The following is a 19,123-nucleotide window of genomic DNA, read 5'->3' on the forward strand; positions in this document are numbered from 1 at the left end:
TTTTAGTAAATGAGAGAGATAATTTGCTCCCACAAATCTTTAAAGTCCATTTGATGTAACTGATGGACTCTGCCACTAAGTCAAGCTTGACTTCCAAAAACATCTTTGGAGATCTGGCAAAGACTGAGCACTAGGGAGGAAAGTTTCAAATGTGCTTTTTAGCCACAATATCAGAAAAAAGAATTGTGTATATCCTGAATTTACCAGCAAACACATTAGATGCAATATTGTTTTTCTTTGAAAGCAAGAATATCACTTCAAACACTAAATATCAATTCAAACACTAAAAAGGAAAATTTAACACCAATATAATGTATCTATAGATAAATTTTGTCTATAATTTTTTAAGGGGTGGGGAGGGGCAGAGGGAGAGGGACAGAGATTATCTTTTTTCCCCCCTACGCAAAGAACTTTATTAACCTTGTTTCAAACTTTATTCCCAGGTTTCTTCAGCTTAATTAGCTGCAAAGAATGTATAAGCAAAAACTGAAAAGAGCTGCGCTGTCCAAGCGGCTTGGGCTTAAAAATATCAGAGATCTAGATTTTATTAGATCCATGAACAAAATTTTAAAAAGCAGTCATAATATAAAATAGCAGCTCCCAGTAACTTCTTCAAGTTTTATCTTCTCCAGAAGTTGACTCAATTCAGTTTGCTTCATTCTTGGAAGCTTCATCAAAATTCTCCACAAGACCTGGAACTTCATCATCCTCCTCCTCCTCCTCTCCAGTAGCAAGTGGTGCTTTTCCATCCGCAGATTGTGTAGGCAGAGCTTCAGTCAGTCTTCTTCAACTAGTCAGACTGTCTGCACCAAGTTGGTTTAAGATACTGGGTAGCATTTCCGTCAGCTGCTTTGTCTCAGCATGGCCTGTAATGGTGAAAGTGTTCGCTGCCAGCGATGCCTGAACTTCAGGGTTGTTGAAGTGGATCACTGTTCCTTGGTTTGTGAACATATTCACTTCTTCAAAACCAGAGATACTGTTTACCCCTGACTTCTTTAAGGAGAACTGAAGTGTTTTATCATCTGCTGTAGCAGTTCTGTGAACCACCTTCTTCTTCAGGCGAGCAGCATCTTTCCCACCAATGCGCACCTGTGCTTGCAGTTTGGCGAATTTCTCCTGGTTCATGATAGTTTCTTTCATCTTGTTGGGGAGGAAAAGGGACCTCGAGGGGGACTAGGCTTGGAGTTCAGGGGGTCTCAGGTGGACCAGCTGAGATTAGGTGCAAGATGGCAGCTCAGACAGAGAGAATCTTCTTCTTCTTTTTTTTTTTTAAAGATTTTATTTATCTATTCAACAGACGGATCACAAGCAGGCAGAGGGAGAGGAAGGGAAGCAGGCTCCTCGCTGAGCAGAGAGCCAGACAGGGCCTGATTCCAGGACTCTGGGATTATGATCTGAGCTGAAGGCAGAGGCTTTAATCCACTGAGCCACCCAGGTGCCCTGGAAAGAAAGAATCTTAAGCGGGCTCCACACCCAACACAGAGCCAGATGCAGGGCTCAATCTCAGGACCCTTGAGATCATGACCTGAGTGGAAATCAAGAGTTAAACACTTAAGAGACTGAATCACACAGGTGCTCCTTGGCTTATAATTTCTTGACATACAAAATACTGACAAATGAGGTAGGCGCTTATTTCTTTGAGTTGCATGATCAATGTAGTCAACGCTTCAAATGTCTCTGCCAAGTATGCCAGGCATCTTAGGTCAGGGTCCCAAGAAGCAGACCCTAGGAGAGGATGTGTGTTCAAGGGAGTTATTAAGGAGAAACCTGTAATGGAATGAGGCAAGCAGGACAGGCAAAGGGGCCTTTCAAGCAGTTTCCAACCATGGCCTTGTCTTCTGGGGACCTCTGAAGAATGAATCACACACCAGAATTGGCCCCACACCAACACAAGGGAGAAAGACTTTTATACCCAGCCCTACAGTCACTGGCTACAACCACCCAGGTACTACAAACTCCCAGAGATACCTACGCTCTCTGCTTCTGTGGGCAGAAGGCCACAATGGCCCAAGGGTTGTCCTGGAAGAAAAGAACAGGTACAAAGCACAAAGAAGCTGTGGCATGAGTGTTTCAAACCCAGAACAGATACCCAAGCACTGCAGGTGAGGCACTGAGAGTGTCTGCTATAACCAAAGTATGTGGAAAGTTAACATTTTTGAAACTGAAAAGGATTTTCTCCAGGTATTCCAAAAACACAGCAACTGAGCCCTTCATTGATCCTGGCCAGGTTAATTTCCCTACAAAGCTCAATATTCTAGGATTGGCTCTCAAATCTTCACACAAAAAAGAGAAATGACCTGATGCTTTAACATACTATTTTCCACAACTTGGCTATCCTGATATCTAGACCGAGTTGCCCTCACAGAACTGTCCAATCCAATGCTTGGCAGTGATAAGACATCCTTGAAATGTTCATCTTCTCTTGGATTTTTGCCCCAAATGCTGATCTTAAATCAGGCATTGCTGAAGTATCATCAGTAGGCACCCAGTATATATTTTTTTCTAAGTAAGCTCATTAGCTCAAAGAATTTTGACAATGCTTCAAAGACATCATCAGCCTAAAAGGGTCCTTTTCCAGGCTCTTCAATGCAGCATGGGTAAAGAAATAATGAACACAGTTTTCCTTTACTGATGAGGAATTAACTTTGAAATTGATTTTCCCAGCTCAGTCATTTTTTTTTTTGGCCTTTGACTATAAGAATCAGACAAAAAATACCCTGCAATTTATTTGTAATTTTCTAAGTGAAGTTTTGGCAACACTCAGAACTCTTCAACATGAAATTCCTGTCATTTCTTTGTGATTTTTTTTTAAATCCTCTTTCAGATGTTTATAACCTAGATAGATTCCTGATTTTCTATTCTAGGACCATCTAGCCTCATATGCCAAAGAGAATGTCACCTTATGATCCAAAAGGAAGAAAAACTCCACCATCTGTTAAAGGTCTGTCTGTATAACTCCAGGAAAGCCAAGCTGCCTCATGGCTAGTCTTTGCATCCTCTCCCATTCGAATAAATATCAGTTCAAGAGAAGAAAAAGCAGGGGAAATCAACAGTAATTATTTGTACTTCCTTGTACTGTTTAAATGATGAAAGTCACACATCATGTCAAAAGGACACAGCGTCACCCTGAAAGAGCTCCCACTAACCAAAGCTGGGACAATTTGGGCAATAAAATCAGTAGCTGTAATATTTTATTACAACTCCCCAAAATAAGGAAATTAAATTAAGTAAACATGAATTAACTATTTAAAGAAATATCCATAAGCCCATACTGATTTTTCTTAAAGATTAAGTACATAAATAGGGTGAAGTGAGAACCTTTCTCTACAGGAGAATTCCTAGCAAACAGAAAAAGAAGGAGGGGAAAGAGAACACCATCATCCAAGCCCTTGTATGATGATAACTGCTGTCAGATCCACCAGGAAATTCTCAGATTCATGGGTGATAGTATTCAAGGAGAAACAAGGTATTAGATAACTTCAGAGAATCCCCCCTCCCAAATATTTATTAATCGGAAAAGGGGAACTGACAACTTTCTGGTGGAAAAAGCCAGCAGACTGACATGACGAAGGTTAACATCAGCAGGAAGAGACTCAGTCCACAGAACTGTGAGAAAACATCATACAAAACCAAGTTGGGGGAAATTCTACAAAATATCTGACCAGTACTCTTCAAAACCATCAAGGTCATAAAAGACAAGTAAGACTGGGAAACTGTCCCACACTGGACAAGACAGAGGAGACAGGATGGCTGAATGTAATGTGGGGCCCTGGAACCAATAAGGACATTAGTGAGGAAATCCGAATAAAGTCTGAGTCTGGAGTCTACTTAATCGTCTTGTGCCAGTATCCATTCTTATTTAGGAAGAAATGCACCATGTTAACATTATGAGAAGCTGAGTGAAGGGTATCCAGGAATTCTCCTTGCAACTCTCTTGTAAGTCTACAATTATTAAAGAAAAATAATTTTTAAGTAGTATGTGTTTATTGTAACAAGCCAAAGAGAAAAGGAGATAAAAAGAAAAACTTTAAGGGCTCCTGGATGGCTTTGTCAGTTAAGTGTCTGACTTTTGGTCTCGGCTCAGGTCATGATCTCAGGGTCATGAGATCGAGCCCTGCTTCAGGCTCCATGCTCAGCACAGAAGATGTTTAAGGTTCTCTCTCTCCTTCCCTCTGTCCCTCCCCTCCACCTCTTCCTCACTCGGGTGCTCTCCCCCCTCTGAAAGAAAGAAAAAGAAAGAAAGACAGACAGACTTCCCCCTCCCCTCCCTATCCATCTCACTCCTTGAACTGACCAGTTTAGTGTTAATTTTATGGCTCTTTTTGCTCAAAAAATTCATATGGAAAATATAAAATATACGTATTAAGGTTTTCCCTTTGTTTTTTATACAACTGTTTTAAAAAATGGGTTGTTGTGAGGAGCAAGGTAAATATTTACTGATTTAACCTTTACAGAAATCCCTTTAAAAGGCTCCAAAAGGACACTCTGTTGTAGGATGTCCAACAAAATATATGGGGATGCTTTTTCACCCCTGATTTATTTCTGGGGCTCTCCCTGCCTAAAAACCTTTCCCTTGTCTTTCCACTGTATTCCAGCCTCTAAATCAACTCACTTTTTTCCCTCCCATGTGGCTACTTCCCTCCCTTTCCAGTGGAAACCAATTCAACCTTGCTGGCTCCTGCTAAAGCCCTAGTCCATTTGGTAGCATAAGCTCCATCGCCAGAGCCCAAAGTGAGTAACAGGGAATCCTTCAAGATGGCGGGGAAACAGCAGATATATCAGTATCCTTGTTCCTGACACACTATATCTGACTCAAAGGTTTTTCAAGCCGAGAGGGCTATGTGGCGGCATTACTCAGTGTTTTTAGACATAACCAATCCCGAAGAAATTTTATTCAATTCTTTGCAATGAACATGCATCCGTACTTCAGAGGAGCCATAGGCATTTAGAGGAAAGGGGTGTCTGTAGCCATAGTCAGCAAGCAGCACCCCAAGAAAAGAGGGGAGGGACCTAACAATGAGAAGGACTGGTTGCACTTTGAGGGTGACAAATGGTGTTAGTGATGATCTGTTGGGGGCAGAGCAGTCCCAGGAACTCAGCTATCCTTGGGACCAGTTCTTGTTTGTCTCCCTACACAAGGACAGTGGCAGCCTGTGATTCCATCTCACCTTTTAATGGAGCTTAAAGGCAGATCTGTGTGCCCTTACCCTGACTTCTTCTGGACAAAGGTAGACCATATTCTAACTTAGGGTACGATGTCATCCAAGTAATTGTTTTTGCTACTTTATTGTGGCAAATACACAAAATCTACATTTGTCTGGCACCAGTCGGTTACTGACACATCTCAGTCTTCCCACTTAGTTGCTGTGTGACGCAGAGAAAATTACCTCCACTCTCTGAGCCTAGCTTCCTCCTGTGTAAAAAGGTAATAATATTACCCATCTTACATGGTTCTTGTGAGGGTTACGGAGCTAATGTATATGAAGTGCCTACAGCATTCAAAAATCCTCTATCTTAAAAAATGAATTACACAAACCATTTGTTGACATATAGAGATACAGACACAGACATAGATACATTTGGTTATCTGACCAGATCATTTATATGGGAGTGCTAACCTGCCCAATTATGCTAGAAAAACAAGTAGAAACCACATGTGTTAAAAGAAAAACCTCTCAAAGTTTCTCAGGGGCCAAGCAGTGGCTGCAGAAAGCAGCAGGTGGGACTAGATTGTTCTCAGGGTCCACCTGGAGCAATTTACCAAAGCAGCATATGGGCTGGATTTTACTTCCCATTTGCAAACCATCTCAGTGAGGAGAATGAGCTTCCTCTCCTTAAGAAACCAAGAAAGGAAAAAATTACCTATTTCGAGTAGTAAAAAGGGGGAAATTAGATATTTTGAATAAGTAATTTATTCTGTTCATGCCATCCATTCAGTGTCCTTGAATTACTGGGAACAGGTTGAAATTAAACCTGAAACTCACCCCAGAACTGAATGCGAAGTGCTGTTTATCAGGTTCTGTTCTCCAGGTTACTTAGATTATCTGAATTAATCCTCACAAGGACATTTTGAGAAAAGGAATATCATTCTCCCTTTTGTGAAAGAGGAATTCAGCTCAAGAAGGTATAATACCTACGAAGTGCTTCACAGAGCATTCGCGCACAGCAAGTGTGCCCTGTGTCAAGGTTAGAGATAAGATCACGGGTATTTACCAGGCTGTCACCGCTAGTTCATGGCCGGGCCAGGCCATTTTAAATACATTTGACTCCTAGAGCCGTGTGCTTCCCATACTTTGCAGAGACTTCCCACCTCTTCTTCCTCTTTGCCTACATTCATATGAGCACCTACTTCATCTTATCCCCAGCAGCACCTAATAGCCTCAAGCTCGGGAAGGTTCTGGGAGTTGCCCAGAATTCTTAGACACCTTTCCCTCAACACTCACCTGCTTGCACGCACATGCGCACACGGTTAGGTTCAGCACTTTTTTTTTTTAATTTTATTTTTTGATAAACATATATTTTTATCCCCAACCTGGAGGTTCAGCACTTTTTGTCTTGAATTATTGAAATACCATGTGCTGATTTACAAAACTGGAAAACTACCAAAGCTGTGATAAAGAAAAACAAAAATGTCCAGGAAGCATCCTCCTCAGAGACAGTTCGAGTCAACATCTTGGCATACTTTGAAGGTGATGGATGGTTGGACCAAAGCCAAGGCCAAATCACCAAAATTTGTATTTGACCCAGACAGTGTTTTATTTATTTATTTTCAAAGATTTATCTATTTATTTTAGAGAGGATGGGGGAAGGGGAGAGGGAGAGAGAGAATCTGGAGCTGATCCCCCACCATGCCACTGAGCATGGAGTCAACATGGGCCTCCAATCCGAGACCCCAAGATCGTGACCTGAGTTGAAACCAAGAGTCAGACACTTTACTGAGTCATCCAGATGCCCCTAAAACAGTGTTTTTAAAAGTATAAGTTAGTTGTTAACATTTAAAATTTGGGGGATTGCATATAAATACCATGATTTCCAGCTTTCCTTTCAAAATTTAAAGCACTTAGGGGTACCTTTGCTACTTTATTGTGGCAAACTCACAAGGTTAGGCGGCTCAGTGGGTTGAGCCTCTGCCTTCAGCTCAGGTCATGATCTCAAGGTGCTGGGATCAAGCCCCACATCAGGCTCCCTGCTCAGCACGGAGCCTGCTTCCCCCTCCCCCTCTGCCTGCCTCTCTGCCTACTTGTGATCTCTGTCTGTTAAATAAATAAATAAAACATTTAAAAAAAATTTAAAGTGCTAGCAATACATAGCAACAGTTGGCAAAAAGCCCCTTTTTCCTCAAAGGCATGTTCTCTCCAATTTGCTTCAGGCCTCATCACTCCCTACTGTCTTACACTTGGTCTGAACCACTAATTTCTGTCAACCACAGGTTCCAGCAGTCACCAAATTTACAATCAGGGAGTATATGTTTCCTGTCCTTTCCACAAATAATTTTTTACTTTGAGATTATCTTATATTAACAATTTATTCATATGTTTTTCAGTTGCCTCTGTATCACTAGCAGTTTCCGATATTATTAGAAATTCTTTAAATATTAACACTGTTGTATGGCATTCCATTGCAAATATATGTGTAACTTCATTTATTTCTGACTTTTGTCATTATAAATCATTGTGATGTTCTTTTAAAAAATATTGAAATGTGTATTAAAAAATGTGTGTGAACACTGGGTGATCGGAATACTCCCTTTTATAGTCTCTAGTTCTGGGATTAATCCTGTTAATCCTTCACTGCTGTCCATGAACAATGACCTTGGCTACAATGGCTACTGCTTCTCAGTAGCTCACCACCAAATGTCAGGACTCTGAGTTCAGGGCCTGAAGCAGTTGTCCACAGAGATAAGGGAAATACTTGTCTGTGGATGTGAAAGGAAGAATCACCTCAGCCTGGAGCTGAACGCAGGGGGGCCAACATTGGCCTCCAGCTTCCACCCACCATGTGTACTCTGAACACAGGGCAACCCCACAGTGACCCATCTCTTCTGCGCTGGGAGCCACACTTTCACACTTACCCGCTGCAGTGAAATGTCACTTAATCTGCAAATTTCACCTTTCAGAACATGACTCAGACTATAGAAAAAGCCAAAAGGACCTTAGCAAAGTCGAAGCTTTCTAATCATCAAGTGCACGCACCAAAGCCCTCGCCCGTAGCCAGGATTCATATTAGAGACAGAATTTTGACCACATTGGCTATCTCATATTCCAGATCACAGAGGATTAGAAATAATGAATTAAGAGGGGACAGAAATGGAAGAGGTAGCTGATAGTAACAAGAAGTGGCAGTTGGTTATGCTAAGCAAATAAGTCAATCAGAGAAAGATAGTTATCATATGATCTCTCTGATATGAGGAATTTGAGAGGTAGGGCAGGAGGTTCATAGGGGGTGGGGGAGGGAAAAAATGAAACAAGATGAAACCAAAGAGGGAGACAAACCATAGGAGACTCTTAATCCCAGGAAACAAACTGAGGGTTGCTGGGGGGTTTGGGGGGTAGGGATAGGGTGGCTGGGTTATGGACACTGGGGAGGGTATGTGCTATGGTGAGTACAGTGAAGTGTGTAAGCCTGATGATTCACAGACCTGTACCCCTGGAGCAATAATACATTATATGTTAATTTAAAAAAATAGAAGTGGCAGTTGGCAGTGAGAAAAGAAAGGGAATAGCAAAAGACTCATAAAACAAGGCAGTCTGGGTCCAAGATAATAGAGGCATCATTCAATGCCTCGAGGAGAGGGGGCAGGGCAGAAAGCAATGCCAAAGGGGGTGAGGGACACGAATGATCCAGAGCACAATTTCATGTAGCACAAGACTGAGCCAGCTCTCCATTGCCCAAGGTGATGAGGGGCAAAATGACCTGTCTGCAGATATGCAGCAGGTAACACTGAGCTGGGGCTACGGATGGATTCATAAGTCTCCATCTCACCCTTCCCCAATACTCAGGGTGATGTTTAGAGGTGCAAATGGGCTAGGGCAGCCCCAGAGAGAGGAGCATGGGGGAGCAGGATCTGACATTCCAACCAGAGAGTCCTGGGACCTGGGTGTCAGGGAACTTGGGCAGAGGCAGAACGTGACCCAGACAATGGGAGCCAGCCAGGATCCACAGCTCTCCATCCAAGTCTCGGGACCCACCCACAGCGTGACTGGGGTGGGGGTGGGGGTGGAATTTCTTAACCCTTTAAACCCACCACTCAGCTGTTAGGTAAAAATTTTAGTCCCTGTCTTACCTGCCTCGTGGGCAATCTCAATGATTAAGTTTGTTAACACATAGGAGAGCTTTAGAAACTTGCTGCTGTGTGGGAAGATAGCCCAACAGAGGGAAGGGCTGGACCTGCAGACTCACATAAGCGAGATAAGGTTCCACACTTCGCTTAGCCTCCCAGCCAGCCTGCGTGATTATCCGCAGAGTTTACTAGGTGACAAATGCATGTTACAGAAGTTTCGTTCTACAACAGCAAAAAGAAAACCGCAAAAATGATACTAGCTGGTTACTCTATCAAATAGGAAACCTGGAGTTATAATTCGGGAGCAAGGAATGGTAGAGATGAGCTCCAACTTAATATCATCTCCATGACAAGGGACAGGGGATCCCACCTGAAATCTGGGCAAAAGGCACTCTGCCAAGGATCACCAACTCTTGGATGATTTCGACGTGGAGTGGAGAAATCAAACACATAAACCATCACATCAGATCCCGAAGCATCCTTAACCTTCACCAGCCACCCCGCTCAATGTAATGTCTCTTCAGTTCAGCACATTGTCCTCGGGAGAAGTCCCACACCCTTGATTCCAGCACAGCTCTTGGGACAGGATGGTTAGACACGTATCTCAGGAACCTCTTTCAAGGCTAATTTGCATAAACATTACAATCTGCGGGAGAAACGGGAATTTAAGAGCAGTAGCTCTGAAAATCGAGCATTATCCGCTGGGTGCTTTGCTGAGCAATGGGATGGTGTCTTTGAAGAAGAGACATGGAAGCAGGACTTCAGAAATCAGAGAGTGATCTAGGTGAAATCAGCATGTGCCAGGGAAAGCACCAGGCCCAGCATCAGCAGCCTGTACTCTCACTCCTCTGCCTCACCCTTGCTGAGTGACCTTGGGAAAGTCACTTTAGGCCTCAGTTTCCTCTTCCGTAAAACAGATATGATGACATATGCTCCCCTTCTTTCAAAGCAAAATCAAAAGTGAAAGTCAAGGTGCGGTGTGGTAGTGGGTTTTTTTTTTTTTAACAGATTTTATTTATTTATTTGAGAGAGAGAACAAGCAGAGGGCAGTGCAAGAAGGAGAAGCAGGCTCCCCACTGAGCAGGGAGCCCCATGTGGGGCTCAAGCCCAGGACCTGAGCCAAAGGCAGATGTTTAACTTACTGACCCACCCAGGCGCCCCAAAATTGGTGATATTTGAAGTAGTAACAAGTAGGCAGACTTGAAAGATGTGGCCACCCTACTCACCTCCAACTCGGCAGCTAGAATGGAGGAAAGAGTTGGGGAAACTCTGGGCCTTTGTTGTAAATGTCCCCCATGTGCCAAAGACAGACAGAAAGCATGAAGAGGAATGGCCATGCTCAAGGCTGAGAGTGGAACCTTTCAAGAATGACAGCCGGGGTGGCGGCACTAGTAAGAACAGCAGGTGAGCACGCTCAGGCACCACTCACTGTTGGAGCCCGTTGCACAAACTGTCTCATTTAAGCTTCCTGAGGATCATAAGAGGTTGGTACTATGATTACTAGTCCCATTTTCCAGATGAGGAAACTGAGGAACTTGCTCAAAGTCATGAAGCTAGTGTCAGAGTCAAGATCAGAGTCCAGAAGTTTGCCTCGAGAACGCACGTTCTTAGCCATGATGTTATACTAATTATTATAAGTGATAATATCACTACCATAGCCATTGATATGATTATACTATCTTAATAAAGCAACAATAATTATTATGACCATATGTTGCATTTGGTTTCCCTCAGCCCAATGAGGAAGGCATTTCATCTCCATTTTATCAATGGGGAAACTCAAGCTCAGGGAATCACTCAGAGTCCAAGGGGCAAAGACAAGATGTGACCTGAATGGACACACTTTGGGCACTGTGATCAGGAGACACAAGCTCACAGAATATTTTAAAATAATAATGGAAATTCCCAACCTTGAGATGCCAGTTGGCTCAGAGGGACACACGCTCAGCTTGGGCGTGTCTTACAGACTTGAAATCGAAATGTTGGAACGCAGGTTACTTCAGCTCTTGTGGAGGATTTCTCCATGACAGGAGGCATGAAGTAGGATTCTCTGACCCCTGAATCCTGATGGAGGTGAAAGGAGAGGGATGCAACTTACAAAGCAAAGCGACTGGTGAGAATCAAAAGTTTGAGTCCAACGAGGACAACTTAATATGATCTGAATGGTGAGAAGGAAAGGAGGAGGAAAATCTTCCGTTGCAAACACCATTTCTAATTTTTTTTTCCAATGGAAAAGGTGCTGGCCAATCATTTTCTCTAGGTACCCAGAGAGGTGAACAAATGGAAAAGATTACAATTGGAAAAGGGGAAGTATGTCTTCCACGGGGAGCTGATAAAAGACTAGGAAAGCCCCAAACTAACAGCTTTCGGCAGAGAACGGATACGTTGCATGCTATTTGGTGGCTCACAGAATCGCCAGGAGGGTCTGAAAGCTGGGTGTGCCCAGCCAGGATCAGTGTTTGAAATCATGTCACAGAACTGGGCCAAGGAAGGTGCTACCACAGCCACCACCATGCACAGAAATCACAAATTCCCAACACCGGGATGCAGGACATTGTCCCTGGGAATCACGCCCCTGGAAACTGGGTGTGGCTGCGGCTGCCCCACCCCCCCACCCCACTCCTCCAATCACCAGCCTCCAAATCAAAGATGTGGCTGCAGCTGATTGGCTGATTCCAGGTCACATTCCCACTGCTTAGCAGCAAGGGCAGCTGGGAAAGGAGTGGCTGACATTTTTAGGACAGGGTGACTTACTCATCCTGATTTGCCTAGGACAGTTCCAGGTTTTAAACTGCAAGTCTCACATTCTGAGACTCCTTCGGTCCCAGGCAAAGCAGGACAATGTATCACCCACTGAGGGGGATGGTGACTCTGGCCCATGAAGTAGGGAGGGCATGATGCTCCAAAAAACGGGATCTTCGGATTTTGAGTGTCCAAAAAGAGTGAGAAATGCCCAACACGTTCTTTAAAAGAGGCCAGAAAGATTCCAGTCCTGATGGATTTCGGGGAGAAAGGAGATCTGCCTGAAGGCAGGGAACTACGCTAAGTGAACTCTTGTGCTTTCTCTTAGCTACAGAATTCCAAAATTCTGGAGCACCGGGATCCTGTAATACTGGAAGGCCATGATTCATTCCCATGATCTATCAGTTTCTGCAAGCGCTACAAAGCATTACATAGAACTATTACACGTGAACTCCACTACTGCCAGGGGTGAGCCAAAATGAGTTTAATAAGAACGCAAAACTCAACACTATTTTTCATTCCACTGGTAAAAAGATGATTCTGATTCAGAAGGATAAAAACTACTTCCCAGAAGTAAGCCTCACTCTGCAAGTCTTCAGAGAATCCACAGTTTGCACTTCAAGAGGACAGGACACAGGCACAAGGGGCTGGATTAAGTATGTATTGATTGCTTATCTCCCCAGTGAGTGTTCCTCATCCTTTACCCCTCCTGAGGGAGTTATGGAGTCCCACTCCACACCCGACCTCATGGCAAGGAATAAGCACCCATCAGTCCCTCTCCTGGGGTTTCCCAATTTGGAGCCAGGACAGAGGAGCCCTGCCTCTGGGCTGTTGGTGCCAGATGAACTTGAAACTAAGGCCCAGCAGCCATCTTTCCTGTTCCATGGAGAAAGACTATTAGCAGTGGGAAAATAGGGAGCAGTGGGAAAATAGTCAGAGACCTGAGAGAGATGGGAGTGAGACAGAGAGAGTATCCTTGTGGTATCTAAACCCTGCTCTGGTCCCTGAGGCCCTGGTTCCTACAAGCTACCCTGTATCCCTTCCCAGCATGTGAGCCCACGAAGTCCCATTGCTTCTGATAAAGTCCTCGACTAACATGGCAAATTAAAGATGTGGCAGTTATCAAATTGCCCATAATTAATGATTAGGATGGTTACACTCTATGAATTGCTCTGGGAATGTTGGTGTAAAAAGTAGTCATGTGCGATGTACGTTGGAGCCAATGTTCAGCCAGTTTGTACAAACACCTCTATTCAGATTGCTTTTCTTCATCTCCCTGAAACTGAGTCACCTCCACTTAAAAATGGGTAATGAATAAAACCAACTTCATGGGGTTGTTTTGTGACTTCAGTGAAATAATGCACACAAAATCCTTCAGCCTGAATATTTTATGACTTGGTTATTATCCAAACGCTTGAGATGAGATGCTAAGGAAGTCTTCAGTGACCTTCTCAAGTTACACTGCTAATAAGGACAGATAGGTCTCACAGCCAGGCTATGGACTCAAAGTCCAGTGCTACTTCTACTCCAGCAGAACCTCAAAGAAGGAAAGAGGTGCCCAGGTGACCACGCACTGGTGGAAGAGGAAATCGACAAGCTGACAAGAGGCACAAGTTAGAGAGTGATTACTGTGAAAGCTACCCACTATGGGTTGTTGTCTGCCTGAATCAATAGGCTCCTTGGCCAAACTGACAACTGAATAGGCAGAGACAGCCTTACCTGGAGCCCAGGGAACCTGGGAGGAACACCTTGGGGAATGGTGAGAATGTCCCAGTAGGTTTCGAAGGGAATCAGATCCCCAAGATCATTTCTTTTGCAATGACTGTTGGCCACAACAAAGCTGAGTGTCCACTTGAGGGATGCCTACTTGAGTTCCCCTTCAGCTAAAGAGTTAGAGCTAAAGAACTGACAGGAAAGGGGGTAAGTGGGGTAAGAGAAGGAGAATGCCAAACTGAGCACTTGGCACCAGACTACAGACATTAGGCACTCAGAAATCCACTCCTGCCTAGACCGCAGATGGAACCTTAAGCCAATTCATTTTATTGCAAATTAAACTTCCAGTATTCCAAGGACTCAGCCTCTGGCAATACTCTGAATTTATCAAGCACTGTAAATTAGAGGTGCTAGAGTTATATGATTACAGGTTGAGCTGGGGAAAAGAGATTAACCACCAACAAGCAAACAAACATATCTGAGAGTTCATATCTACGTAAAGAGCTGCTACAAATCATTAACATGTGAGGATGAATGTGGAAAAGGCATAAGGAGCAAAATTCCCCAGGAGAGAACAGAAATAATAAAATAGCATTAAAAAAAAAGTTTGGTATCACCAATTACCAAAGAAATGTAAGCAGAAACCGTGATGTGCCACATGATACCTATTCCATTAGCACAAATAATAAATAATAACGATGCTCAATGATAGCAAGGTTGTAGGAAAACTGATACATTCAAATATTGCTAGTGGCAGAGTATTTGGGGAAGCAATTTGGAAATGTTTCTTGAGCCATGAAATTATTGATGCTCTACGACCCAATTATCACACTCCATAGAAATGCTTCTAAAAGAATCCAGAAGCCCAATGTCCACAGGTGGCACCACAGCATAATTCAATGGGGTACCACAAAAAACAGTTTCAAAAACAATCCAAATGTCCACAGTATGGAATTGGTCCAACAAATTATAATACATCCAGCTAATGGAGTATTTGGGAGCCATCTGAGATGACGACGAGGATTACGTAAGAACTTAGAAATGTTTTTAATACATCTAGTGCAATAAGAAAAATGTATAGAGTTACAATTGTAGGAAATTTCTATTTGCAGGACAAGAAAAAAAAAACAATTCAGAATGATGAAAAGTAGGAGAGTGGGGAATGGGAGATTTTCAGCCTCAGCTTCCCATTTAAGGACTTTGAGCAGTGTTCTCAGTCCCTCTCCCTCCCTCCCTCTCTCTCTTCCTCTTCCTCCCTCCCACCCACTCTGTAAAATTGAGGGGTATGAGATCATACACAGAAAGATTCATGCATCCCTCTTCTTCTCCCAGCAGCCTGGGGTTCTAGGAAGGTGTGAGTGGGGGTAGGTTGCTGCCTAAGGAGCTAGAGGTGAGAGCAGAAAATGCCTTATCAGAAGTCAAATATACAGGGTACTGGCTGGCCACCACTTCTTACTCCCCATGTGCTTCTGTCTTCAAACCCAGTTTCCCAATAGGTCCTGCATCCCTCTCCCCATACCATTCTGGCCACCAGGAGGCCCGAGCTTTCAACACACCAAGATTTGGGGCTGAGGGAAGGAGAGAGGCCACTGGAGCCCCCACCGGGGAGGAAACCTGAAAATCATGAGATAAACCCACACTCCCCCAGGGTTTACAGTAGATAAAGGATGTCTGAGTTTTGGATCTCCTCTGAGATTCCCAAGAACCCTGGGAGGAGATAGAACAGGGAATATCATTTAAGGAAGAAACTGAAGCTCAGAGAGGTGAACCATCCTCCCCAGGGTTGCACAGCCTGTAAATGGCAGGTGGCAGAACCCAGCCTGATGACTCTAGAGCCCATGTTCTGTTGACTAGACTGGGAGGTTACAGGCAGAAGCCAAGCTACCTCCTCAAAAGCCCAGCTCCCCCTTGAAACCTTCATCACAGGGAGATGAAATCCCCTCCCAAGGGAAAAAACACTGGTTTTCTTGACCAGAGGTTCCCAAACTTGAGCATGCATCAGAACGGGGGTGGGGCATTAAAACATGGATTGCTGAGCCCCACCCCAGAGTTCACTGGGAAGGGGTCTGGGTGGGGCCCAAGACCTCGGCGGGGGGGTTGGCGAATGGCCTGGGGGACACAAGTCCTCCAGGTGAGGCTGGTCTCTGGACCACACCGTAGGAACCACTAGTCTGGAAATCTTGGTAATTGCTGGATCTTAAAGATGTGCTCAGGGCAGAAGGGGAGAAAGAGTCTGTGTGAAAACCAGGAAGCAAATGCATCCTTTTGCTCCCCAGAAGGGAAGTGAAATGAGCAAAGGACGGAGCAGATGGGAGGAAGGCGTGGGCTTCGAGAAGTAGCCTTCTTGCAACTTCACCAATAACTTGGTTGTAGTCATTAGAATAATGAGTGAGCAGTGTTAGGGCTTGGAGAGTGTGGACACTGAGGGGGCGAGTGATTGAGTGTCGTGTGGGAGCAGGTGTGGGACATGTAGCCAACAAGAGCCAGACGGACAAGCTGGTGCTCTGGACACCAGACACCTGGAAGTTCACCGGGAGAGCTCTGGACGGCCAAAGCTGTGGTACTGGGGGACGGAGGATATGTCACAAAGCTCCCATGGGCAGAGCCAGCTGACATAAATTGGACAAGCTGATCACGAGGGCAGCCTTTTGTGGCTCTGTTGTGCACTGGCAGATTCTTGTCACACATTTATGAATACAATCTGAATAAATGATCTCACACAGTGGCTGCAGTGCCCTCTGGGGTGGGTGAGGTGTCTGGGCCCACACCCTGAGCCCCAGTGGCCAGCATGAAGCCTGGGATCCACTGCCAGAAATTAGTTCCTTGAGGGAGGCTTTAGCATCTTCTGGAATCCTGTTACTCTGTCCTTGGATAGCTGATTCGCCCCTTAGCTCAACAAATATTTACAGAGCATCTAGGAGGTGTCAAAGACATAAAACCTTTAGCAACCTCAGGCTAATGCTTCAGTGGGTTTTATCAACCAGCCTGTCTCATTGTCATTTAAAATGGTCAACAGAGCTGAATTAACCACCAGCTGGACTTCGGCTTTAATTTGAGTTGTTAGCAGGCTGGTGCAGTTGTTATGAATGGGGCAGCTGTCAGAGAGGATAGCATGGCCCACAGGTGTTTGTGGCTCTAAGACTCTCGGGAGCTAGAGTCCTCATAACAAGTGTCAAGCCTGAGGATGGGGGTGTGTGCATCTAAGGTTGTGGGGTTGGGGGGGCAGGTAGCAAGGGGCACAGGAAAGATGGCGACTAAGGTGGCCTGGGAGCTCCAGGCTTCAAAAACACACACTCTGACAAAAGCCCTGGAGAAGTACATGTGGGACAAAGCCCTCCCTGGCTGTCTGTGTACCAGGCCCCAACAGAGCGGTGGGGAATTCGGGTTGGTTCTTTGAGAAGCCCACCCAAGACATCCCAGAAGCCTCCATTGTCAAGGACAGCACGTTTGCAGTCATCTTGAGAGTGGTCAATTCTGTTCTGTCTTGCTGAGCTTGGAAGTTTCTGACATCTCAAGTGGCAGAAGAAGGACACAAGCGATCTCCCCACCAGAAGAGCACCAGACTTGGGAATCATGAACCTCAAGGTAGAATCTGGGCTGTGAGAACTCAGCGAAGTCATTTCTTCTCTTGAGCCTCATTTCCTCACTTGTGAGAGAGATGCGGACACCTCCTTCTTAGCCACTGGGAGGCAGGAGGAGCAGTGGTTACAGAGACTCTGGCTCTGAGCCTACTGATGGGATTCAGCTCCTAGCTCTGCCATATACGAACTGTGTGACTTTCAACAGGTTAACTAATCTCTCTGTGCCTTGATCACCTCATCTGTAAAATAAGGCTAATAATCATTTCTGTCAGGATTCCTATAAGAATTCAATACGGTACTATGAGTCAAATTCCTAGGAAAACTTCTGGCTTTACCAGGTACTGTGCAAGGGCTTATTTATTAAAAGGTACACCAATAAGATATTTTTCAAACTCATCACCCACCACTACTTATCTAAGGGAAGGGTGAAATTTTTAGGGGGGAATTTGCTGCAGTAACCCGTACCAAGGCATTTCCCCACGGATAAGGAAATAGGGAGTTCTTCCTGGGCCTCTCAATCCAAGTGTGGGGAAGCCCAGGAGAACATTTTGGATGGAATGGGGAAGGCTTGCAGGATGAAGACATAGGCATACCCTACTTGGCTGGATCTCTGCTGAGCTGCAGAATCTCAAATGCCACCATAAGCATTCATGGAGTTCCTAGGAGCAGCAGACAAGATGCCCAGGAGGTCCCAAGAATTGGAGGGATATGCAAACATAGGCCTCGCGTTAGCCCCCCAGAGAAGCCTATGGTGGGCAGCTCCCAGAAGCAGCCTGGAGTAGCAGAGCAAGAACCGTCTGCATGGAGGATGGGCCCAGGGCTTTGGACAGAGTTGCTCCTACCCAGCCCCCCATTCAGATGCCGAAGCCCTCAACCCCGAGTGTGATAATGTGGGCCAAGGAAGTAGTAAAGGTTAAATGAGGTCATAAGGCATGACTCCAGACAGCTCACTCTCTGCCACGTGAGGACACGGCACGAAGGCTTCCATCCGCAAGCCAGGAAGGCAGCCCTCACCTGACACCATATCCACCTGCACCTTGATCTTGGACTTCCAGCCTCCAAGACTGTGAAAGATAAATGTCTGTTGTTGAAGCTACTCAGTATTTGGAATTTTGTTACGGCCGCCAACAGCAAGACGCTCACTTGGGATGACTGCACAACCCCCGGCACCAAGGAAACTCTGGAGGTCTGCGTGCTGCGGAGCCCCAGGGGTGTGTGCCAGGGGCAGGACCCAAGATCAAGCAGAGGGGAGAGCTGGGGAGGCAAGAGCAGAAGCCTCTTCAAAGCATTCTCCAGAGAGAGAATGGGCTGCTGTGTCTGCCATCTGTCCGCCCAGAGGGGTCAGCTACAGATAGCACTAGCTTTGTACAAAGGCCTTTGGAGCTTTGCCCCAACAGCTCGTCCTCACTTCCCGGGAGCTGGTGGTGGGGTGAAAGGGGAGCAGTGCACTGAAAAGCCAGACCACATCCCCTTCCCCACTCTGGTTCCCAGAGAGGGCCAACCTCGACTGAGCAGAGGAGACAAGCTTCGCATTAGAAATAAAATGGCATTTATACTGGGCTTTCTTTTAGTTTTTGTTTTTTTAATTGAAGCATGACATGTTGCTGCCCACAGTGGGGTCCCCAGATGGGACACGGCATCACCTGGAAGCCTGTCAGAAATAGTCTCATCTCGAACCCCAGACCTGCAGAGTCCACATGTTAACAAGAGCTGACGTCTGCTGAGGTTCATGCCCACAGAAGTTCGAGAAGCACTGGTGTCACATACATTCTGCGTGAGGAATGTCTACACGGGGACACACCCAAGG

General features: G+C 45.1%; 1 pseudogene; it reads right to left on the reverse strand.

The window, feature by feature from the left end:
* Window positions 1-555: 555 nt before the first annotated feature.
* LOC111144278 lies at window positions 556-11,121 on the reverse strand (annotated as a pseudogene).
* Window positions 11,122-19,123: the final 8,002 nt, after the last annotated feature.

The sequence above is a fragment of the Enhydra lutris genome, unplaced genomic scaffold (genome assembly GCF_002288905.1).
Source record: "Enhydra lutris kenyoni isolate GAN:26980312 unplaced genomic scaffold, ASM228890v2 scaffoldscaffold10, whole genome shotgun sequence".
Lineage (NCBI taxonomy): Eukaryota > Metazoa > Chordata > Mammalia > Carnivora > Mustelidae > Enhydra > Enhydra lutris.